This window comes from Malaclemys terrapin, chromosome 13 (assembly GCF_027887155.1).
Source record: "Malaclemys terrapin pileata isolate rMalTer1 chromosome 13, rMalTer1.hap1, whole genome shotgun sequence".
In the NCBI taxonomy this organism is placed as follows: domain Eukaryota; kingdom Metazoa; phylum Chordata; order Testudines; family Emydidae; genus Malaclemys; species Malaclemys terrapin.
In genome coordinates this window covers 30,835,877-30,860,704 of record NC_071517.1, presented here as the reverse complement: position 1 = coordinate 30,860,704, position 24,828 = coordinate 30,835,877, and the positions used below count along the sequence as shown (strand labels likewise).

The window sequence follows — 24,828 nt, the reverse complement described above, 5'->3', positions numbered from 1 at the left end:
GGGGAGGAGCGGAGCAGAGCAGCTGCGGGAGGGGAAGTGCCCGGCCGGCATTTTCCCGGACATGTTTGGCTTTTCGGCAGTTCCCCCCGGATGGGGGTTTGATTGCCGAAAAGCAGGACATGTCCGGGAAAAACCGGACCTATGGTAACCCTAGTCAGCAGGGGCTGCCGATCCGTCCCATTCACCAGGGCTGCCATCCTGCGGCTTCCGCATTAGTGGCTGGGGAAAGGGAAATGAGATGGGGGTGACTTGTGGAAAGGTCTCAACCTCCCCACATCCCACTTCACTGCTGCCAGAATCCCTCCTGCCCCGCCCCCGCTACAGTCCCCTCCCTACCCAACCTGGGTGGGGCTGGAGGAGAGGGGTCTGAGAACTTGAGCTGTGGATTGGAGGTGGAACAGCTGTCAGGGGCACTGAGGGGGAAGTGGCAGGAGCTCCCCGTACAAGGAGGGGGTTTGCCACTGGAGGTCACTAGGAAGGACAACAAGACTCCATCCTGGGGGTCAGGAGGGGAATCCATCCCTCAGAGGTGGGCAGGGGCTGGGTGGAAATGCTGCTGGTTCCAGGGGCTGTTAATCCCCCCTGATTCCTCGGAGGCGTCTGAGTCTCAGACAGGTTCTCGTTCCCTTGCAGCAGGAGGACGTCACGGCCAATGTGATCCGCTAGCTCCGTATCATGTGGCACTTGCGCCAGGTGCCCGAGGCGCTGCAGGGCCTGTGCCTCTGAGGCCACCAGCAACTCCCGCTCCCTGCTGCAGGTACTGCTCTGGCTCTCTCTAAATGGGGAGCTAGTGGAAGGGGAAATGGAGCCCCCTGGCACTCACAGAAACCCTCTCCCCTCTGTGTGGAGCAGGGTCCTTTCCTCTGCCCCCAAATTCCTTCATCTGGGACAGGAGCTCTTTCCCTCACACCCATTCCCCTCCCCCGTTTCCTTGATCTACCCCCATCCCATTCCCCCTGCACCCAGGCAGAGCTCTGCCTGCCCCATATGGTGCAAAAGGCCTGTGATATGCAGGGGTCAGATTAGATGCTCTAACTGTCTCTTCTGCCCATAAAGTCTACTCATTTCTGAGTGTTTTCCTGTCTAGCCGGCTTGCTTCCTAGAATGAACACTCATTGAGCGGGGTGATCCACAGGGAGTAGCTCAAACCTCCAAAGGGTCTGGCCTGCGGCAGGACATTAGCACTGCAGGGGAGGGGTGGGTGTGACAGTGACATCACAAAGGCCTTTTGCAGGACCTCAGACTATTGGCCAAAGGTGCAGGGGAGGTGGTGACCTCACAGAGGGATGCTGACATCAGCCAGCCAGGACAGGGGCACAGGGCCAGGGAAACCTCTGAGTCCCCTGTATCTTTCCTTCAGCAAGTCTCCTTCTCGAGGTCTCTCTTTGAGGACTGAGAGAGTATTAGGGGTCACGTACATGAGCGCAAGGAGGAACCTCTTTTGAGTTTTCTCCTTTCTTTTTCCTGATTTCACTAGAAAACAGACGTCCCTGTTTAGAAGGTAAGAGCCTCCGAGAGGTTTGGAACCTGTTCAGTCTGATCCATCTGTTCCACAAGTCCTTCAGTCCAATCCACTTCCCTAACTAATTTCCTTAATTTTTTAAAGTTAGCCCTTTTGAAAAAAAAACCCTAGTCACAGATCTATTTTTGTTTACCCTTCCATTTAGTTTAAACTGAATTAACTCATGATCGCTCAAACCCAGGCTGTCCCCTACAACCATTTCTTCTAAGAGATCCTCACTACTCACCAAAACCAAATCTAAAATGGCATCCCCTCTTGTTGGTTCAGCAACTACTTGGTGAAGGAATCCATCAGCTATCACATCTAGGAAAATCTGAGCCCTATTATATTAATAGCACTTGTCCTCCAGTCTATATCTAGGAAGTTAAAGTCTCCCATGATCACACAATTCCCATTAGTATTTACTTCATTAAAAACATTGAAGAGGTCTCTATCCCTATCCAAATCAGACTCCTGTTCTAACAGACAGCAACCTCCCCCGAAAGGCAGAGATAGAGCCCAGGAATCGACATGGTGGGGAAATTTCATTGAAACCATTTCTGACCGAAAATCCTATTCAAACTAAAACAGTTTGTTTCTTGAAATCATAACAAGTGGCAATGAAAATTCTTTGTCACAATGTGTTAAATTGTCTCGTCGCACTCAAAGAGGAGACACTTAGATCTCAAAAATTAGACAAGATGCTTCAGTCTGAGCTAAGTAGTTGCTGCTCTTAACAATTGCAAAATAATACAATACAAATAAAATAAACTATTTCAGCCATTCTATTATGTCCTAATCTGATCTGAGTAAACATGATAGGACACCTCATCTTATGCACTGCTCCTAGTGACACTCTCCAATAGACCCAGCAGTCCTTATTTCCAGGCCCCTTCGCTAACCACTGCTGCACACTCCCTCCCACAGCTGGCAATTACAACTACTGCCGCTGCATATGCCAAAACCTTTTCGGTCAGGGTCTGAGAACCCACCATGGACTGCTCCACCCTTGTGTTTGTCCCTCCTCCAGTCTGCTTCATCTCTGGGCCAATCATTTCGTCCTTCATCTCCCTGCAGCACCCGACAGGGTGTGTTGGTGGAGGGTCTGCAAGGTCCATGGCCACCCCAGCCACCTCCACCTTGCCTGCCTCATAGGGGTTTGTGTCAGAGGACACCTTCTCCTTTCTTTCTAACTTCTTAGGGCCCTGGCCCCTCGTTCAGCCACTCAGCAATTTCCTAAGCAGGCCGTGTCTTTTGATATTGCCTGCTTCTCTGCCTCCAAAACAAAGAACTCTTGCTCCCATCTTGGAATTAGGCCACGCTTGTACACTTTCTCATGCCCTTCTCCCTGGGCTAACCTTCTCAGCACAGCCCAGGCATGCTCTCCTTCTCTGCTCTTTTTGTCCATGGGCATAGCCCTGGACCCAACAGCTAGGTCTGCACCTTTCTCTTTGCTGCACTTTTCCAACCTCTCTTCTCAAGTTCCCCTCCAGGCTTTCCTTGCTGCTCTGAACTTCCTACCTCGTTCTCAATCCTGTTGCTACCCCAGCTGGGGTGTATCACCACTGAAGTCTGGCTCTTTAGGGGGGCGGATATGGTGCCTCTCAGTTCGGGCTCATTCTGTAATCAGCTTTCTGTGAGTGCCAGGGGGCTCCATTTCCCCTTCCACTAGCTCCCCATTTACAGAGAGCCAGAGCAGTACCAGCAGCAGGGAGCGGGAGTTGCTGGTGGCCTCAGAGGCACAGGCCCTGCAGCGCCTCGGGCACCTGGCGCAAGTGCCGCATGATATGGAGCTGGCGCATCACATTGGCCGTGACGTCCTCATGCTGCAAGGGAACGAGAACCTGTCTGAGACTCAGACGCCTCCGAGGAATCAGGGGGGATTAATGGCCCCTGGAACCAGCAGCATTTCCACCCAGCCCCTGCCCACCTCTGAGGGATGGATTCCCCCTCCTGACCTCCAGGATGGAGTCTTGTTGTCCTTCCTAGTGACCTCCAGTGGCAACCCCCGTCCTTGTATGGGGAGCTCCTGCCACCTCCCTCTCAGTGCCCCTGACAGCTGTTCCACCTCCAATCCACAGCTCAAGTTCTCAGACCCCTCTCCTCCAGCCCCACCCAGGTTGGGTAGGGAGGGGACTGTAGCGGGGGGGCAGGAGGGATTCTGGCAGCAGTGAAGTGGGATGTGGAGAGGTTGAGACCTTTCCCCAAGTCACCCCAGCCACTAATGCTGAAGCCGCAGGATGGCAGCCCTGGTGAATGGGACAGATCGGCAGCCCCTGCTGACTGAATCCTCCTGTTCTCTCCAGCAGGGCCGGCTTTAGGAAGGGCCGGGCCCAATTCGAACATTTTTGGCGGGGCCCCGGCAGGGATGACTAACAAAAAAAAATAATGTAAAAAAAAGCCTTTCATTTCTTCCATGTATTATTTACTTTCCATAATTATATAAATAATAAAATTATATATTATGTACATTGCATCATATATGCTGTTGATCGGTTATTAATGAGCTCCGTTTCACGTGTGTGGGTCCCCACCATTCCCTGGGGGTGTGCTAGGGTGACCAGATGTCCTGATTTTATAGGGACAGTCCCGATTTTGGGGTCTTTTTCTTATAGGATCCTATTATCCCCCACCCCCTGTCCCGATTTTTGACACTTGCTGTCTGGTCACCCTAGTGGTGTGCACATGTGTGGGTCCCAGCTGCTCCCTGCCCCCCTCATTGAAGCAGGTGTGCAGGGTTACTGCCCTGGGAACTGCAGGGCACCAGTGGACATGGGGCTGGCTGGAGGCAGGGCAGGGGCTCACTGGAGGTAGGGTCTGGCTGCAGGCAGGGCAAGGGGTGCGGGGCTGGCTGGAGACAGGGGTGTGTGGGGCTGGCTGGCTTTGCGCAGGGCCGCAGGGGTGTGCGGCAGGGGTTGCCTGGAGACAGGGCAGGGGGTGCGGCAGAGGCTGGCTGTGGGCAGGGGGGCGGGGCTGGTGCGGGCAGAACGGGGGGGGCGGGACTGGAGGTAGGGCAGGGGTGCAGCAGGGGCTGGCTGCGGACAGGGGGTGCAGGGCTGCCTGGAGATGGGGCTGGCTGCGGGCAGGGCAGGGGGTGCGGGGCTGGTGCGGGGACGGGGTGCATCAGAGGCAGCTGGAGCCCCGGCCCTTTAAATAGCCCCCGAGTCCCCTGCTATCCCAGCCGCGGGAGCCCTGGGGAAGCAGCGGGGCTCCAGTGTCTATTTAAAGGTCCGGGGCGGTAGAGGCAATGGGAGCCCCGGACTTTTTAAATAGCCCCCAGAGCCCCGCAGCCCTACCCCAGGGCTCCAGCAGTGGGGGTCTGGTGGCAATTTAAAGGGCCTGGGGCTCCGGCCCCTGCTGGGAGCCCTAGGTCCTTTAAATTGCCCCCTGGGGAAGCCGGGCCACCCTGGTACAGCACACCGGCTCTTGCCGGTACACCGTACCGGGGCCCGATTCAGGGGAATTGGTTGAATTGGCCTAAAGCCGGCCCTGGTGGGGGGATGGCCACAGAGCTGCAGGGAGGGGAACCCTGAGGTGTGGGGGCTGGGTGGGTACTGGGAGTTCCTCCTGAAGGGACGGGGGTTGGCCAAGGTCACTCAGCCCCGGGATCTGGGAGGGGGACTGGCCAGGGGCACTCAGAGCTCGGGGGGGGGGGGGGTGCTATGGGGGGGGCACTCACAGCCCCAGGAGGTGGGTGGGGGAGGGGCACACAGGATTTCAGGAATTCCCTGGCAGTGAAGAGCTGCTGGCAGCAGGGAGGAGCCAGCCGTGACAATCCCCACTTGGGATCCCTGGCTGGGCTAGTGGCTATGGGGGCCCGTGGCCAAGCTGCAGCGGAAGGTGACCTGAAGGAAATGCCTCGGCCTCGGCCTCCGGCTAGGAAGGGCCTGGGCCAGACAATGACCCACCGCGCAGTGTCCCAGCTCCCTGCCCCACACCTGCAGGGCACGACCCCTCCTCTGTAGGGAGGTTGGCATGTACCTTAGTGCTGCTTCCTCCATCCCCAAAGGCCTCTCCCAGCCAGTCTCTGGCAACCCCTGCCGTTCAATACGCACATTACCCTGCTGTGACATACCGGGGGAGGAACCCTCGGGGATGGGGGGGCTGTCACACAGCTAGGCAATTTAACCGAGCTGGGCCGGGGTGACTGTCTCCCTGGAGCTGGGGTCTCTGCTCCTCTGAGTCTCAACCCAGGTGTCTCTCTGCCCTTCCCCACAGTCGCCCCCGGGCGAGGTGGGAGTGCCCCACGTTGCGTTCCAGCCCCACATTCGCACCCACAAGTGCTGGTGGGTTCCAATCCCAGCTGAACATGCCCACCCGGCCCTAGTGCGGAGCAGAAGGGCCAGTGCTGCCCCACAGACCCCCTGGCTCTCCGAGCCCGCTCTTACCCATCACCGCAGCACGTCTGGCCCAGGCTGAACGCTGTTGCTCTGTGCAAAGAGGCTGGCACTTCTCGCTCCTGCTGTACGAGGGGCAGGTGCTGCTACCGACTGCTCCCCCTAACCCCCGCCCTGCTGCACTCTGGGGATGCTGCCCTGCTGTGGAACTCTCAGGTGTCTTGAACTGGAATTTGTTTGGAGAGAAACTGCTAAGGAGCCTTATCAGCCACGAGCAGAGAGTACCTGGGAGCCTGCCTGGGTCGGGCGGGTCTGGTACAGCCTCCCCCCAGATAAGGCTCTTCCCTGGACCTGCCACCCATTGGAATCTGGAACGATTTCCTCCGAGGTAACACCCGGGGAAGCCAGGGCAGGGCAGGGCACGGCCTGCTCCCCTGGAGCGTTAGGGCTTTCAGGAGTCAGAGGTGTCAGCGGAGCAGGTTGTACGTTAAAGCAGCGAAGGCAGTTGGGGGGCAGAGGAATTGGGTGCTTTGCCATTGCACTTGATCAGCTCAATTTGAAAATTCTTTCAAAGGAAATCCAGATGTATACATCTGACTGGGGTACATGTACACACATACACACGCACACTCACATGTGCACACACTCATGTGCACATACACGTACACACATACATACACACATGTACACATACACATATATACAGACGTACACATACACGCACACACGCTGTCCCTGGAGCGCCCCAGGATGCGACTGACGGGGTGGCTGGCTATTATGGAGGCAGAAGGGGGTTGGGAGAAAATAATCAACAAGAACTTTTGCTGAAAATGCAAACCTAAGCTGGAAATCTGTGCAGGGCTGGGCTCAGCGAAAATGATCTTTTGAGCTGTTCTTATTAACCGGGGTCCTGTACTTCCTGGTTTGCGTCGGACCCAGGCAGGAGACTGGGCTGCTCTCAGCTGTAGAAGCCATTGGAATGAGCCAGGTTGGAATGAGCCAGGCCCTCAGAGCCTTCTGCCACCAATCGCCCCAGCAGTCACTGATCCACACCAAACCACGTCCTTCCAGTCAGGCAGTTTCATATGCATACGTCAAACCCTTGGTTTGCCACTCAGACACCACGGTGATGGGCACAGTAAGGACCGAGAGACGCTAAACAGGCAGACAGACAAGGAAATAGTGACCCTGGCTACAGGTGTGTGTGTGGTGCAAACGGATGAACACCAGTTGCTGGCTGAAGGCACAACCTTAATTCCCACATCTCCTGTCTGTCAGCTATCGTTCGCTTGGCAGCCTGAGCTCCGATTTCTAACGCAGCGTTTTGCTCTGGCCTATTGTGGTTCTCATGTCCGGGGGCGCCTTGGCCCCTGGTATCAGGAGCGGTGCTAAGGAGGCTGCTTTTCAAAGGTCCTTAAGTAGGGTTGTCAACTTTCTACTTGCACAAAACCAAACGCCCTTGACCCAACCCCTTTCATGCCCTTCCCCAAGGCCCCACCCCTACTCACTCCAGCCCAGCCCACCTCCCTCAGTCGCTCGCTCTCACACCCTCACTCACTTTCACTGGGCTGGAGCTGGGGGTTGGAGTGCAGGGAGGGGTGAGGGCTCCGGTGGGGATGCGGGCTCTGGGATTGGGCTGGAGATTAGGGGTTTGGGGTGCCAGAAGGGGATCCGGGCTGGGGCAGAGGGTTGGAGTGCGGACTCTGGGAGGGAGTTTGGGTGCGGGAGGGGGCTCAGGGCTGGGGTAGGGGATTGGGGTGCGGGTGGGGGTGTGGGGTCTGGGAGGGATTAGGGTACAGGTGGGGGTTCCGACCTGGGGCAGGGGGTTGGGGTGCCGGGTGTGAGGTCTGGGAGGGAATTTGGGTGTGGGAGGGGGTTCCGACCTGGGGCAGGGTTTCTCGGTGCGAGCTCCGGTCAGGCGGCGCTTACCTCAGCCGGCTCCTGGTCAACGGCACACCGGTGCTAATGCAGGCTCCCTGCCTGCCCTGGCTCCGCAGGGCTCCCAGAAGCGGCCAGCACGTCCCTGCAGCCCCTAGGAGGAGGCATGGCCAGGCAGCATTGTGTGCTGCCTGCGCCCACAGGCCCTGCAGCTCCCATTGGCCATGGTTCCCGGCCAATGGGAGCTGCAGAGCCGGCACTCGGGATGAGGCCATCGCGTGGAGCTTCCTGATCGCCCCTGCGCCTAGGGGCTGCAGGGACGTGCCGTCCACTTCCGGGAACCCCGCAGAGCCAGGTCAGGAAGGGAGCCTGCCTTAGCCCCGCTGCGCCACCAACCGGCCAGACTTTTAATGGCCCGGTGGGCGGTGCTGACCAGAGCTGCCAGGGTCCCTTTTCGAGCAGGCGTTCTGGTTGAAAACCCGACACCTGCCAACCCTGTGTCGAAGGCCCTGATTTGTGAGTGAGCTAAACCTCCAGCCTCCTGCGCTAAATGAGCTCCCTTAACCTTTTCCTGCACCCCATCCCGACCCCCCCCCCTTTTACCTGCTTCATCTGCCCGGTGTGGGGTGTTGTGACCCTAGAGCGTGAGTTCCTTGCCACAGGGCCTGTCCTCTTGTCCCTGGGGGTGCAGTGTCCAGTCCTAGGCACCCTGCCTCCAGACTGGGTGTGACGAAGTGGGAATGGTCTTATGTTTTCTCTGAATAATGTGGGTGCCTCAGTTTCCCCTATGCATTTCTTACGTATCTAGGTGATGGGATAATGGTGTGATTGTTGCAGAGCCCGAGAGGGCAGGGCCGTGCAGGGGTCTCCACAGAGAATGGCCGACACCCTGTCTCCTTGCAACTGATGGCCTGGGCCCCTCCCCTGCAAGGTGCCAACTGAAGGTGTTGGAGAACAAAGAGATCAGGTGACCTCCTGGCCCAGGAAAGAGACAAAGGCTGGAGGGTTTCAGTTTGGAGCTGGCTGGGGAAACGGAGGGAGGCCCAGCACCGGGGTCTGGGCCCCCTACCCCCAAGTTGGACCTGACTGAGGGGTCCTGTTCTCTGTACCTACAAGCTCTGTTTTGGACTGTGATCCTGTCGTCTAATAAACCGTCTGTTTTACTGGCTGGCTGAGAGTCCCAGTGAATTGCAGGAAGTGGGGGGTGCAGGGCCCTGGCTCCCCCATCCTCCGTGACAACTGGGGCCTCTGGGTAACGCTGCAGTAGGAAGATGTCACGGGTTGCTGTTATTACTGTCTGAGTCGTGTTATCATTATCTGTCCTCCGGCTTTGGGTGGGTCCATGCTGTGGATTTGCTTGTGTCCCACAGTGTCTAATGGGGTTGGAATCCCGCAGGTTTGTTATCCTGGGGGAGCTCAGCGTCCGTGTGACCAGTGCCAGGGACACATGCGTGTGTGTTCTCCTGGCCACATGGAGCCCACCCGGGCCGCCCTGTTCTGGGCACACCCTGGATCTGACTGTCAGCCGAGGGCCGAGCACTGGGCATATAACCAATGTTCTGACTTGACCCCAGCCTCATGGCCCGGCGATCCTGGCCTGTCCTCCCTCCCACCCCCCCGGGGACAAACACCCACAAAGATGGTTGGCCTGGAGGGGGTTTGGCTCCTGTAAGTTTTCAAGAGATGCTGGCAGGGCCGGACCGCAAACCACAGGCCAAGGGGCCACTGAGCACAATCACACGGTGACCACAGCCACAAGCTCCTCCCCATCCCTGCTGGATGAATGTCGGGTGAGACACAGAGACAGCGCTTGGGAGCCACAAACGCTCTGCCAGCTGGGCAAAGCTGGGAATGTGACAACAAGACAACACACCTGCCTTCAGATGCTTTGGGTGGAAGTTCCTGATTGCATGGGTGGGTCCCGTTAAGACGTTCAGGTTGTGTATTTCCAGGGTGAGAACTGGGGCTGACAGGGCCAGCAGGCCGGTGAGGAGCAGGAGACGAGGGCACCGGGCAGCTGCTAAAGGGAAGAGCCGGTGAGAAGCTGGGAACACAAACCCGTCCTTCAGGAGCCGCGACTCCCAGTTCCCTCTGCCAGGACAGTGTCCCTGGAGCAGCCAGCTAAGAGCACGCTCCGCGGCTCCGTGCTCACAGCAGCCCAGAGCGGAGGGGAGCTGGGGAGCCAGGCGGGGCGATTGGGAACGTGGGGGCAAGGTGGTGACCGGGATAAGGGGAATTATGGGAGAGAAGAGCATTGGGGGAGGAGTGTCTGGAGGACTGGACCAGGGTTGTGGGGGAACCTGTGGTTCTGGGGAGCCCCCTGCATGGTTGCTTGAAGCTGCAGCCTCTGTTCCCTGGCACAGCCCTATGGGAAGCCCTAGTTGCCTTACTGTGGAGACATTTACTGTTGCCCAGCCCAGATTCCCAGCTCAGGCCAATCCCACAGTCAGGCTCCCCCGTCCATCCCCCTACACACAGACATCCTCCCTACAGATTTCCAGAGCCCTGCTTAGCCCTGCCTGCCCCCACCCCTGCTCCGCCCATGGCCTGTCTCCCAGGGCCCAGCCCACACCCCGTGCTGCCCAGCCAGCATCCCTGGCTCACTGTGGCTCTGCAGGGCGCAGTGGGATCAGCCAATGCTGCTGAAGAGGGAAGATGAACATGCCCCTTTTCTGTTGGCAGCTTGCGTGTGAGCTCACGGCCTGGGAATGGGACTGGCATCAGTGCCAGGTGCGGCTCAGGAACAAAGAACAGGGATTTCGCTGGCCAGACCACTGTCTAACGTCCCAGGTCCCCATCCCCCCGTGTGCTCTGAGGGGAGTGTGAGAACCTGCCCGTGGCGACAGGCAGGGGCCGGCCAGGAGCCCCGGATTGGGAGGGAGCCGGGAGATTTCAAAGCATTTTCAAATGTTTCCTATGAAAGGATTGATCGGCACAAGCTGAATGATGGTGTTACACGGAGCAGCTCCACGGTGATGCCGAGGGAGGGGGCACTGATCCCTTCAGAAAACTGGGCCCTGCTGACTGCAGGGGCAGGACGGATGTAGAGATGAAGAGCCAGGCCCTGTGCCAGGTGGCATGGGAGCACCAGGGGCCTCTTTCCTCCCCTCCCCCTGTCTGTGCAGGAGTGGGGCAGGGTTCCTACCTTGGGCCCAGACAGCACTAGGGAAAGGGACCAGTCCTTGCACCAGGCCTGCGGGCCGCCATAGGGGCATTGTCCTCCGCCAAAGGGTGCGGCCAGACTCCTAGCTAACTAGTGTGCAAGCTGCCATGGGACCATGTGCTAGCTGGGGAAACAGGCTGCATTTTACCACACAAGCAGTGGGATGCATTCGGCCCAGTGGTCTGGGGCCTCCCCACCCGGTCCCTGCTGGCACATGGCTCCAGCCAGCAGGGTCCAACCCCACGAAGATGCCCTCGGCCCCAGCCCCTGGGCACCATTCTTTAATTTAAATGAAGTGCTGCAGAATCCAGGGACCTGGCCGCAGCATTTAGGCCCAGCGTGATACCCCATAGATGGGGGCTGCCACAGGATGCCCTGGTATGAGGCACCGCACTCCTGCTCCAGGAGTCTGCACGTGGCCATGCAGAGCTGCGGGCAGAGCCTTCAGTCTCAGGCAAGGAGCGGCTCCGCCTGCAGTGGGAGTGGGATGGACGCTGCCTCCGCCCTACAGGCTCTCTGGATGTGGTCCGGAGGGCAGGGGGCCCAAGGACTCCTCTCTCCCAGCACTAAGGGCCCAAGTCTCTCCTCCCGCTCACATCCCCTCTTTCTCCTCCCCCAGAAAATCCCTCTGGCCCCAGTCTCTCCTCCTCCCTGCCCCAAATGGAAGGGCTGGTGGCCTGGAGATTTACTCTTGCAGACCCATCCCAGCAGCCCCGAATGCTCTGCCTGTGAACCTGGTAACGCCAGGCATGTTCTCCAGCAGCGTGGTGCCCATGGGAGCACCCGGAGAGACAGTGACAGCAGGGCACAGAATTACCATCTGCAGACCTCACTGCTTAGAAGTGTGTGTTTATTTCAAAGCCTGGATCCCGAGGCAGGGCCATGCAGAGGGTGTTTGAGAAGCTCCCGCCATGCTTGGGATTTCACCTTTCCAGTGACCTCTAGGCCTGCTCATCGCATCGCCGAGCTAAAATGACGCGGAAGAGTCACTCCAGCCGAACGCTGGTGCATGGGAGTCAGCCCAGCGGAGAAAGGCCCAGTGGAAAAAAGCTCAGAAAGTCTGCAGGGAGGGAGAGGAGAAGGAAAGTGTCCCCGTTTCCTGGGTAACCCTGATACTTCCCCCAGCAAGGCCTGTGAAAGCGGGCGGGAGGTTTGGCCATGATACACTCTGACCCTTTTCCCTCCCTTCGTGGAGCAGGGGTTGGCCTCACTGCAGACAGGAGGGTGGGGAAGGGGGGACTAACAGTAGGACGCTGGTTTGATGAGGATGACGGAGGCTTGGCAGTTCCCGCTACAGAAACTACCCCAAGTGATGCTCCCTTTGATGTTCAGTCGAACAGAATGACAAGCCGAGTACCACTCGCCCCCACCAGAGCTAGACGCACAGTTCCCACTGGAAGTGTCCTGATCCAGGTCTTTAGCAGAGAACTTCATGTTGTCATGCATGGTGCTAGGATTGTATGAAGCCATGGCGTCCCCTGCAATCCCAGTGTAAGAGCCCAGCCTCAGCCTGTAGCCTTTGGACTCGTCTTCCAGACCGAAGAGGTTGTAGTCTGCGTATTTCATGGTGCCGGATGAATTGTGGATTGACAAACCTGACCTGGTAGACCTTCTGCTTGGCGATCCGATAGATGTACTCCGTTCCCAACCAGTAGTCATCCTGCACGTTGCCAAAGCCGTACTTGTAGGTGCTCCAGGACTCAGCCCAGGTGATCTGTGTGTTGTGCCGGTTCCGCTGGAGAACCGTCCAGCCCTCACTGGTGCTGTTCAGCTTTCAGTAGACCTCGAATTGATGGAGTCCTGTGGGCTGGATGACAAAGACGCCACTGACCCTGTTCCAGGTTATCTCGCTGCAGTCCTTGGGCCAGGCTGTGGGCAAAATGAAACAAGTTGTCAAGAACAAAACCTCATGGAACAAACCCCCCCTAAGAGTTATGATCACAGTGGAGTTTCCATAAAAACTTTCCTTGGCCTCCTTCCCAACTCCTCCACCGAGGAATAGCAGCTGCATCTTGGCCAGATCAGGCTGCGCTGAGGAGTCCTGGAGGTGAGCTCTGGTCTCTAGCCTCGCGCCAGACTGATGTCCCCATAGCTGTGTCTGAGGGAATTCTCACCACTGGCACTCTGCTCCCAGATCTCTGCAGTGTGTGTGTGTGTGTGTGTGTGTGTGTGTGTGTGTGTGTGTGTGTGTGTGTGTGTGTGTGTGTGTGTGTGTGTGTGTGTGTGTGTGTGTGTGTGTGTGTGTGTGTGTGTGTGTGTGTGTGTGTGTGTGTGTGTGTGTGTGTCACCCCTGTGAGGGGGGACAATGCAAGCGGGACACACTTACCACTTACCCTGGGCTACCCGCATGTCACTGGCTCTGCTGCGCCGGAGGCTCCCTTTCCCCTGATCTGTGTGGGGAGGAGAGAGCCGAGTGATGTGAGGGCTTTACAGAGGATATTCCCAGCTCCACAGCTGGGCGTATTCTCAGCACATTCGCCTCCCTGTCCCTCCGCTGGCCCAGCTGTAGGCCTCAGTTATCCGCTGGGCACTGGGGCGCCTCTCCCTGCTGGATTGCTCCAAACTCTGACACCCGCGGGGAGGCAGGAATTCACCCAGAATCCCTCCAGAGCAGAGACCCACCCTGGTACCCTCCTCAGCCTGGCCACAGCCCCGCGTCGCTGCCAAGAACCATCAGCAGGAGGGGGCCGGGCACCAATCCCAGAGGCCTGATAGGCTCTGCTTGCATCGGGCACCAACAGGCTCCTTCCCTCTGGGCCAGGGCCCGTTCGCACATGCGCAGGGCGGCTCCCTGGGCCCAGCTCCCAGCCCTGAGCTCAGGCTCCCCTGGGCCCTGCTGTGTCCCTGCAGGGACAGCACATGTCTCTCCGACAGCCCCTTCTCGAAGGGTGGGAGAAGGGCTGGCAGCAGGCAGGAGAGGCAGGATTTCCTGCCAGCTCTCCAGCCAGCCAGGGCTCTGAGGGACGGGGCGGGAGGTCAGCTTCTCCTGTGTGCCCATCCCCAGCCAATCAGGGCTATGGCGGCAGGGCCAGTCCTCAAAGCACTGCTCCTGATCCATCCAGTGCGGGTGTCATGACTTCAACTAACCCAGACTCCCCTTAGCTGCTCTACCTGGCTCCTGGCCGCTGCCCTCCAGTCTGGCCCAAATGCAGCCACCAACCTCACCGCCCGCTCCCGTGGCTCTGCCCACACCACCCAGAGGCCGATTAAGGTTTATTGGGGAGCTGGGTACAAAGAACATTTGGTCTCCCCAGCTCCCCTCACCATGGGGTCCTGCCTCTTGGTCCTCCTCTTCCCCCACAAGGCTCCACTCCCAGGCCTGGCCGGAAGCTGGCCTGTGGTAAGAGCTGCCCAGGTAGCCCAAGTCACAGTGGGGAGGCCCGGACTCTCCACCTACCCTGGGGATACAGACTGTGGGCTGCTCTCAGGCTCCCTGGCCCCCACCCTGGGCAGGTGAAGGGGCCAGGGCTCCCCACAACTGGCCCCGGCTCCCTGGGCGCCTCTTACCACAGCCAGGCTCCAGCTTCCAGCCTGGCAGGGGACAGAGCCACAGGGGAAGAGGACAAGCGGGGCCACAGTTCTGGAGCCAGTGGCACCCTCACTTCTGCACAGGTTCCGGCGCTCCTGCAGGGGCCCCCAAATTGGCTGGCGCCCCTAGGCACGGGCCCTGTGGGCCTGTGCATTAATCTCCCATTGGTTCTGCCACCCTTTACTCATACGGATAACAGCACTTCAGCACCCCTGCACTCAACACTATCGTGAACTGTACCCAACAGCAGGGCCGGCTCTAGGTTTTTTGCCGCCCCAAGCAAAAAAAATTTTGGCTGCCCCCCGTCCCAGCCCTGGGCTCCTCGCTGCACCCCCCTGCTGTCCCAGCTTTGGGTTCTCCCCACCCCCTGCCGCCCCAGCTCTGGGCTCCCTCATTGCCCCCCACACACACCTCCTGCCGCCCCAGCCCTGGGCTCTCTCCCCTCCTCCCCCACCTGCACCTCCTTCCGCTGCAGCCCTGGGTCACTGGTAACTCGCTCCCACGGCAGGTCATTCAGCATGAATTTTACATGTGCACAGAACACAGACAGGATTGGTTCCCATATGGTTACAGAACTGCAGTAAAGTGGAACGATTTTCAGCTTGTGTGATTGGAGGATATCTGGATGCATATTATAAGACTGACATACATAAATGAGGAAAAGTTGAGGTGCCTTTATTATTCTTTTCTTCCACTCTTTCTTTCTATGGGGAATTTGCCAATGCAATATCACTGTCTTCCTTTTAAACAAACAAACAAACAAACAAACGAACAAACGAACAAAAAGGCAATGGCTGTTGAAAATAGCAATTCCAGTCCTAATAACCACTGGGAAGCATTTCTTGCTCAGTTTTATCCTACTTTTTCTACAGCAAGTTACAGTGGATCAGTAGATTTGATTTGGGAGAAATGAAGTAACAGCCGCCCAAACTGAGCTTGAGCACTCCTGAATTTTGAGGTGTTCAAATCTGGAAGGCAGGTGCGGGGGGGAGCTGTGGCTCCGCAGGGGAGCACGGCAGCATGTATGCAGCAGTGTGTCTGGCGCTGCGCGGAGCCAGACAGGCTGGTCTGAGTGGCATGATAAGGGGGCTGGGGGGTTGGATGGGGCGGAGGTTTGGGGGGGCAGTCAGGGGCAGGGAGAAGGGGGGGTTAGATGGGTCAGGGGTTGGGATGGCAGTCAGGGGACAGGCAGCGGTTGGATAGGCATGGGAGTCCCGGGAGTTTGTCAGGGGACAGGTAGGGGGTGGGGTCCTAGGGGGAAAGTTGGGGCGGTCTCAGGAGGGGGCAGTTGGGGACAAGGAGAAGGGAGGCTTAGATAGGGGGTGGGGTCCTGGGGGGCAGTTAGGGAGAGGGGTCCCGGGAGGGGGTGATCAGGGAACAGGGTGCAGGGGGGGTTGGATGGGTTGGGGTTTCTGTGGGGGGCAGTCGGAGGAGGTGGATGGTGGCGGGGGGGGCTACCCTCCCTGTGGACTGTCCTATTTTTTGAATGTTAAAATATGGTATCCCTACCCTTCAGAGTGCAGCTCTCCATTCATAGCAGGCTGCAGCATGAGGTCTTAGCTACCTCCCTCCCTCCCCCTCTTTCCTGTTGGTAGTGGCCAAAGGAATGCTGGGAAATGTAGTTCTTTCCCTGCTCCAGGGCTGGCTCTATAGGAAGGGAGCTAACCAAGGATCTACAGCTCCTAGGACCCCCTGTTGGTTCTCAGCTCCCAGGCTGGATCCCTGCCGCCCCTGCAAATGGGCTGCCCCAAGCACGTGCTTGCTTTGCTGGTGCCTAGAGCCGCCCCTGCCCAACAGCACCCAAAACAGATCCCTTTGGCAAAACAGCTCCATCGGCTCATTACCTTAGGGTTACCATACGTCCGGATTTTCCCGGACATGTCCGGCTTTTGGGGGCTCAAATCCCCGTCCGGGGGGAAATCCCCAAAAGCCGGACATGTCCGGGAAAATCAGGAGGGACGGAGGGCTCGGCAGTGCTCGGCCGGGGCCTCTGGGGCTGGGGTCGGTGGTGCGGGGCCGGGCCAGGGCCGGCGGTGCTCGGCAGGAGCCGGGGGTGCGGGGCCGGGGCCGGTGCGGTGCCGGGCAGGGGTCGCGGTGCCGTGCCGGGAGCCGGGGTCGCGGTGCCATGCCAGGAGCCGGGCGCGCGGCCGGGCCAGGAGCCCGGGTTGCAGTACTGGGCCGGGGGCCGGGCCAGGAGCCGCGGCTGGGGGCGCGGTGCCGGGCCGGGAGCCGGGCCCGCAGTGCCGGGCGGGGGTCGCGGTGCCGTGCCGGGAGCCGAGGTTGCGAGGCCGTGCCGGGAGCCGGGCGCACGGTGCCGGGCGGGGGTCGCGGTGCCATGCCGGGAGCCGGGGTTGCGGTGCCATGCCGGGAGCCGGGGGCGCGGCCGGGCCAGGAGCCGGGGTTGCGGTATCGGGCCGGGGGCCAGGCCCACGGGGCCGGGCCGGGAGCCGGGCCCGTGGTGCCGGGCGGGGGTCGCGGTGCCGTGCCGGGAGCCGGGGTTCCGAGGCCGTGCCGGGAGCCGGGCGCGCGGTGCCGGGCGGGGGTCGTGGTGCCGTGCCGGGAGCCGGGGTTGCGGTGCCATGCCGGGAGCCGGGGGCGCGGCCGGGCCAGGAGCCGGGGTTGCAGTACCGGGTCGGGGGCCAGGCCCACGGGGCCAGGCCGGGAGCCGGGCCCGCGGTGCCGGGCGGGGGTCGCGTGCCGTGCCGGGAGCCGGGGTTGCGGTGCCATGCCGGGAGCCGGGCGCGCGGCCGGGCCAGGAGCCGGGGTCGCAGTACCGGGCTGGGAGTGGGAAGGGCCTGGCTGCCGGAGAGCACAGGGGACCTGAAGCAGAGCAGGGCTGGGGATGGGCAAGAGGAGCTGGGGAGCTCCAGCTTGGCAATTCCCCAGGCTGAGGCTTGGTAAGGCCCAGGGTGGTACTGGGGCTGCAGAGGTGCCACCTGGGCATAGGCAGAAGCAGCTGATCCAACCCCCTTGGCAGGGATGAGTGGCCATGACAGATGCAGTCTTAGGGTTACCATATTTAAAAAATAAAAAAAGAGGACACTCCACGGGCCCTAGCCCCGCCCCTTTCCCTCCCCCGGCCCCGCCGCAACTCCGCCCCTTCCCCAAAGTCCCCGCCCTAACTCCCCCTCCTCCCTCCCAGCCACGCGAAAAGGGCTGCCCGAGCGCTACCGGCTTTACGGTTTGCCGGGCAGCCTCCAGACCCTGTGCCCCCGGCCGGCGCTTCCCCAGCGCAGCTGGAGCCCGGGAGGGGAAGCGCCCAGCTGGGGGCGCAGGGTCTGGAGGCTGACCGGCCAACCATGAAGCCGGTAGCGCTCTGGCTTTGGGCAGCCCCTATGCCTCCGGACCCTGCGCCCCTGGCCGGGCAGTTCCTCTCCTGGGCTCCAGCTGCTCTGCTCCTCCCTGGACTCAGACTTCGGCTCTGTTTAACAGCCAAGCTGCCCGAGCCAGCGCTACCGGCTTCGGGCAGCCCCATGCCTCCGGACCCCAGCCGCCGGCCGGGCACTTCCCCTCCCCGGCTCCAGCTGCTCTGCTCCGACAGCTGGGGTCCGGAGGCAAGGGGGCTGCCCGAAGCCGGTAGCGCTGGCTCGGGCAGCTTGGCTCTTAAACAGAGCCGAAGTCTGAGTCCGGGGAGGAGCAAAGCAGCCGCGGGAGGGGAAGTGCCCAGCCGGTATTTTTCCTGGACATGTTCAGCTTTTTGGCAATTCCCCCCGGACGGGGGTTTGATTGCCGAAAAGCCAGACATGTCCGGGAAAAACCGGACATGTGGTAACCCTATGCAGTATGCCCCAGAGAAAGGGGGCTAGATGACGACTGGCAGTAGCCACTGAGGCAAGGTGGGCATGGGGGAGAGGGTTCCCCTGGGAAGGGAGAGCCAGAGTGTGGGGGCACTGCTTTGGGACAGCACCCCAAGGTAAGGGGCACTGGGGTCTGTGAGGGACATGGGGGCCTGAAGCAGGAGGCGCTCCTAGTGCTGGAATTGAACTAATTCCTGGATGACCAGCAGGAGGCGCCGCGCCAGTGAGTCAGCGATCTGCTACATGGCCAAATAAACTAGTTCCTTTGAAGCAGTAAAACAAGAATTCTGTGATTAAACCCCTCAGCCCCTTAGAAAGGCACAACGGGGCGGGAGCCTGGAGGGACGAGGGGAGGGTAGTGCACGGAAGGAGGGGTCGTGTGGGCATCAATGCAGAACGGTCTAGTTAACGGCCCCTAAATGCACTTTCTGCACAGAACTACTGCAGCTTCTCAAGCCCCAAACTGCACAAAGTCTGGAAACGGACAATTCAGGGATTCAGCCAGTTCCCCCCGGTCACATCACCGGGGTCACTCCACAGGCTTAGCCTGGCTGCTCTGCCCTCTGGCCAGGCTGCCCTTTGGTCTGTGAACAGCCCTGGAAACGGGGTGGGATGCACAGCTGGACAAGGGACGTTTTTAGGAAGCTCTGCAGTGCAGGTTGCAGAGCAATGGGAGTTGAGGCAAGGAAACTAGTTGGACGTGTTGTCAGTTTCAGGGGACAAAGTTGAGTGGCCAGTGTCAGACTGCTGGAGTGGAAGGTCCTAGACCAGTGGGGCGGTGCTGGGTTCCTTTCATTGTCCGTCTCCAGACTTCCTGACGTTCGGTGTCCAAAGGCCTCATTGTTTTGTCCAGAAAATGTAGCATTGTTTTGGACGGTAGATGGCCCCACTGACACACGTTCAGCATTAACTCTTCTTACGGGTTGTGGGGAGGGATTGCTGAACAGTTTGCATTCCCTTCTCTAGAGAACAAACAAAGCAATTCCCAGCCCGGAGCAGAGCAGATCCGTTCTCCTGTGTTTCTCTCTTGTGCTGTGTGTACATGAGCAAACGGCCTGTTCAGCTCTCATGCTGCCCCCTCTCCTGCCGTATTTGCCATTGCAACAAAGTTGACTTTTTCCCACAGAAAATTTTGCTTTCCCCGAAACCACATTTCTGCTGGAAAAAGTTTTGCCCAGCTGGAGCAATTTCCTTGTGTGATGGTGCCCCCCCCCCCAATGCTTTATGGAATGTGCTTATGAATGTATATATGACATAACTAGAATATGTTTTATGCTACATATGCCATGTAACATATCTCTGTAAAGGTTATGATCTACTGAATCTATTAATCCTCTTGGTGTGAATGTATCATTTTTGTACTTGAAGTTAGGAATATTGGCTGTATACTTGCTTGATTTTAACTAGCCTAGTAGAGCATTTGGTCAGCTTCCTGAGAAAAGTGCAAATTAGGTGCCCAATCAAAAACCACTTCAGCCAACAATGCACTTGAAGATGCCAATCCACATCAGAGCCTTCCCAGGATTGTGGCTTGGCTGGTAAAAACTGACTCATGCATGGACATGTGACTTGCCCATGTGACTCCAGAACTCCATCTTGGAGCTGGACTTTGCATAGAAGAGAGGAGGGGGTCTCCACCCGCAAGAGAAAGTCTATTTAACCCCCTGGGAGACCCCTCCATTTTGTCTTCAGCTGGCTAAAGGGATAGCCTCTCCACCCCCAAGAATACCTGAAAGAGACTGGAACAAAGGACAGTAACTATAGGGAGTGTGAGTGATTGCTGGACCCAGACTAGAAGGAGACTAGTCTGTAAAAAGGAGCATTCTGGAACTGGTGAGGTTTTTATCTGTACTCAGTTGTATTACTGTATTAGACTCAGACATGCGTGTTTTATTTTATTTTACTTGGTAATTCACTCTGTTCTGTCTGTTACTACTTGGAACCACTTAAATCCTACTTTCTGTATTTAATAAAATCACTTTTTCCTTATTAATTAACCCAGAGTATGTATTGATACCTGGGGGGGGGGGCGGGAAACAGCTGTGCATATCTCTCTATCAGTGTTATAGAGGGCAAACAATTTCTGAGTTTACCCTGTATAAGCAGGGGTGTGGAGAGGGGTCGAGGCAGGCAGGGAGAGGGAGCGGGGTGGTTAGATGGGTCGGGGGTTCTGGGGGAGCTGTCAGGGGGGCAGGGGGGTGGAGAGGGGTCAAGGAGGCAGGGAGCAGAGGGGGTTGGATGGGTCAGGAGTTCTGGGGGTCCTGTCAGGGAGCAAGGAGCAGTTGGATAGGGCATGGGAGTCCCGGGGGTCTATCTGGAGGTAGGGATGTGAATATGGGGTGGGGGTGTGGATAAGGGTCAGGGCAGTCAGCGGACAGGTACAGTCCTAGGGGGGCAGTTAGGGTGGGGGGTTCTCAGGAGGGGACAGTCGGGGGACAAGAAGCAGGGAGGCTAGATGGCGGTGGGATCCTAGGGGGCAGTTAGTGGCAGGGGTCCCAGGATGGCGCAGTCAGAGGACAAGGAGTGGTGGGGTTGGGCGTTCTGAGCGGGGCAGTCAGGGAGTGGGAAGTGGGAGGGCGTGGATGGGGGCGGGGCAGGGCGGGGGCAGGGCTAGAGCAGGGCTACCCCCCGTCCTCTTTTTTGATTGTGGAAATATGGTAACCCTAGGTACAGCCTCCCCCAGATAAGGCTCTTCCCTGGACCTGCCACCCATTGGAATCTGGAACGATTCCCTTGGAGGTAACACCCAGGGCAGCCAGGGCAGGGCAGGCCACGGCCTGCTCCGCTGGAGCGTTAGGGCTTTCAGGAGTCAGAGGTGTCAGCGGAGCAGGTTGTGATTGTACGTTAAAGCAGCGAAGGCAGTTGGGGGGCAGAGGAATTGGGTGCTTTGCCATTGCACTTGATCAGCTCAATTTGAAAATTCTTTCAAAGGAAATCCAGATGTATACATCTGACTGAGGTACATGTACACACATACACACGCACACTCACGTGCACACACTCATGTGCACATACACGTACACATATACATACACACATGTTCACATACACATATATACAGACGTACACACACACGCACACACGCTGTCACTGGAGCGCCCCAGGATGCGACTGACGGGGTGGCTGGCTATTATGGAGGCACAAAGGGGCTGGGAGAAAATAATCAAGAAGAACTTTTGCTGAAAATGCAAACCTAAGCTGGAAATCTGTGCAGGGCTGGGCTCAGCAAAAATGATCTTTTGAGCTGCTCTTATTAACCGTGGTCCTGTACTTCCTGGTTTGCGTCGGACCCAGGCAGGAGACTGGGCTGCTCTCAGCTGTAGAAGCCATTGGAATGAGCCAGGTCGGAATGAGCCAGGCCCTCAGAGCCTTCTGCCACCAATCGCCCCAGCAGTCACTGATCCACACCAAACCACGTCCTTCCAGTCAGGCAGTTTCATATGCACATGTCAGACCCTTGGTTTGCCACTCAGACACCACGGTGATGGGCACAGTAAGGACCGAGAGACGCTAAACAGGCAGACAGACAAGGAAATAGTGGCCCTGGCTACAGGTGTGTGTGTGGTGCAAACGGATGAACACCAGTTGCTGGCTGAAGGCACAACCTTAATTCCCGCATCTCATATCAGCTATCGTACGCTTGGCAGCCTGAGCTCCGATTTCTAACGCAGCGTTTTGCTCTGGCCTATTGTGGTTCTCATGTCCGGGGGCGCCTTGGCCCCTCGTATCAGGAGCGGTGCAAAGGAGGCTGCTTTTCAAAGGTCCTTAAGTAGGGTTGTTAACTTTCTCCTTGCACAAAACCAAACGCCCTTGACCCAACCCCTTTCATGCCCTTCCCCAAGGCCCCACCCCCACTCACTCCAGCCCAGCCCACCTCTCTCAGTCGTTCGCTCTCACACCCTCACTCACTTTCACTGGGCTGGAGCTGGGGGTTGGAGTGCAGGGAGGGTTGAGGGCTCCGGTGGGGATGCGGGCTCTGGGATTGGGCTGGAGATTAGGGGTTTGGGGTACCAGAGGCGGATCCGGGCTGGGGCAGAGGGTTGAGGTGCGGACTCTGGGAGGGAGATTGGGTGCGGGAGGGGGCTCAGGGCTGGGGTAGGGGATTGGGGTGCGAGTGGGGGTGTGGGGTCTGGGAGGGATTAGGGTACAGGACGGGGTTCCAACCTGGGGCAGGGGGTTGGGGTGCCGGGTGTGAGGTCTGGGAGGGAATTTGGGTGTGGGAGGGGGTTTCGACCTGGGGCAGGGTTTCTGGGTGCGAGCTCCGGCCAGGCGGCGCTTACCTCAGCCAGCTCCTGGTCAATGGCACACCGGCGCTAATGCAGGCTCCTGACCCCTGGTCTCCCTCCGCTGGCAGGCTCTGAGCAAGGCCTGCCCAGAGAACATGGATGACGAGCTCTCGATCCTGCTGACAGCACCCCCCAGCACAGACAAACTCCAGCACATCCTGGAGGTGAGCAGAATGGGGAGGGGCCGCAGGGGTTTTACCTTAGCCCTGGGGACTCCTAGAAAGAAGAGACTGGAAAATCCATGTTTCTATTGGATCCTTCCGAGTATGCATTCGTGATATAAACTCACTGGGTGACCTTGGGGTAACTCACTTCCCCCTTACGGCATCAGTCTTCTCCACTATCAAATCTACACTGGGGAAGAAGGACAGAAGCCCCGACAATCACCTTCACCTCTGGGTGTCTGGTCCTGGGAGCTGAAACCAACTGGACTATCTGCCCCATCTCCTAAACTGCCCTGTCTTTCCCTCCTAGGGCCTTGTCCTTAGTGCTCAGCCTGGCCCCTTCCCAGCTTGTCCCTGACCTTTCAAGGACTCTCCAAGCCCCTCCCATGCCTGCTTCCCTTGGGGTCTCTCTCCTGGCTGAGCACAGCCTGCCCTTCTATCTCTTAGCAGGCCTGGGTTCTAGTCACAGGCTGCGTCTTGTCACGTGACCCCCACACTTATTCCCTTCATCCTAGGGAGCTGCATCACCTGGACCAGGTGCAGTTGAGCTCCAACCTCTTTCCTGGCCATCTCACCCTGGGACAGGTTGAAACTGGTAACCTGTGGTAACAGTAACTGGTTGCTCACAAAGGTGCTGAAGACACAATGGAAGAGGAAATCCTTTGGCCTGGATTGAAATTATTCCGACTGAAAGTGAATGAGAGAAAATAGGTCCAGAGTTCTCTTCCTAGCAGCAGAAAATGTAGCGAATTGATAGAGGTTCAGGTCAGAAAGGACCATTATGTGCATCTAGTCGCCCCTCCTGTATAACTCAGGACCTAGAATGTCACCAAGTGGTTCCTTCAGCCAACCATCGCATGGGACTGAGCCAGAGCACGTCTTTTGGAACGACATCCACATGCAGGAGAGCCAGCTGGCTACCAGAAAATCTCTCTTCTGCAGTGACGTGGGGTTAAGGGACACGGGGGAAAAGACATGGAGGCTGTGACTAAACTGAGAGCAGCAAGGCCAGGAAAACCAGGGTTAGGTCCCAGGCCTGGCTATCAGATCTGCTGTTTTCTATTCCTGGCTTTGGGACCATGAGCGAGTCTCTGCACCTCTGGGAGCCTCGGTTTCCCCAGCTATCAAATGGAGCTAATCAAGGTTTTGTTTGTTCTCCCCATTTTACAGGGTGGGAAACCGAGACACACTTGGGACCTGTCTACACTACAGGTCTGTCGTGCGTTTGTAATCTGCTGACCCCCACAGAGCCTATGGACAACCCCGCTCCTAAAGGTACGTTTGTTCTGTGCTTATCCCCTATGTACCAGCAGGGCTGGACAGCATTTCTCACTGTGATGTGGGGAGCAGGTCCTGGATACTAAGGGTCTGAAGAAGCTCTCAAGGACTAATTTTTTTAAAATAATTGTTATCAATGAATTAAGAGAAAACATACAATCACTGCGAATAAGATTGGGGGGTGACAAAATACAGGCAGAGTGGTAATTCCTGATGGGGAGAGGGCAGTGATACAGAGCGATCTGGCTCATTCGGCCAGCTGGACCCATTCAAAGAAAACAAATTTGAGCAGAGCCCAATGCAAGGTCCTATACGTGGCAACAAGGCACGCCGGCCACACCTCCAGAATGGGGACGTGTATCCAGGAAAGCAGTGACTCTGAAAAGGATTTAGGGGCCAGAGTGGAGAAGCCACTCAACATGAGCTCCCAGTGCGATGCTGTGGTGAACAGGGCTAAAGCCATCATTAGACGAAGGAGCAGAGCCGTGAGTAGGATAGGGAGGTGACACAGCAGCAGTGAGACTGCTATTGGAATAGTGCCTCCAGTGTTGGTGTCCTCCTTTGAAAAAGATGGTCCTAGAAATTGGAGCTGGGCAGCAAAGAGCCACCAAATGTTCTGAGGGCTGGAGAAAAATGCCTTCTAGTGAGCTATTGAAAGAGCTCAACCTGTTTAGCTTATCAAAAGAAGATTGAAGGGGACTTCACTGAAGTGTTGAAGTACCTTAATGGAGAGAAAATACTGGGTATTAAAGGGCTCTTTAATTGAGCAGAGAAAGGCAGAACAAGACCCAATGGCTGGAAGGTGAAAAAAGACAAATTCCTATGACAAATAAGGCACAAATATTCAACAGCGAGGATGATTGAACCCAGGAAGAAGCTACCACGGAAAGTGGTG

At 57.8% G+C, this 24,828-nt stretch overlaps 1 long non-coding RNA gene across 1 annotated transcript; it reads right to left on the bottom strand.

Annotated features, from left to right (window-relative positions):
* Positions 1-11,712: 11,712 nt before the first annotated feature.
* Positions 11,713-14,617, bottom strand: LOC128848376 (uncharacterized). Its single transcript, XR_008447017.1, has 2 exons — positions 13,213-14,617; positions 11,713-12,748 (listed from the first exon to the last, which is right to left on the bottom strand). It is a non-coding gene; the product is annotated as an uncharacterized LOC128848376 (long non-coding RNA).
* Positions 14,618-24,828: the final 10,211 nt, after the last annotated feature.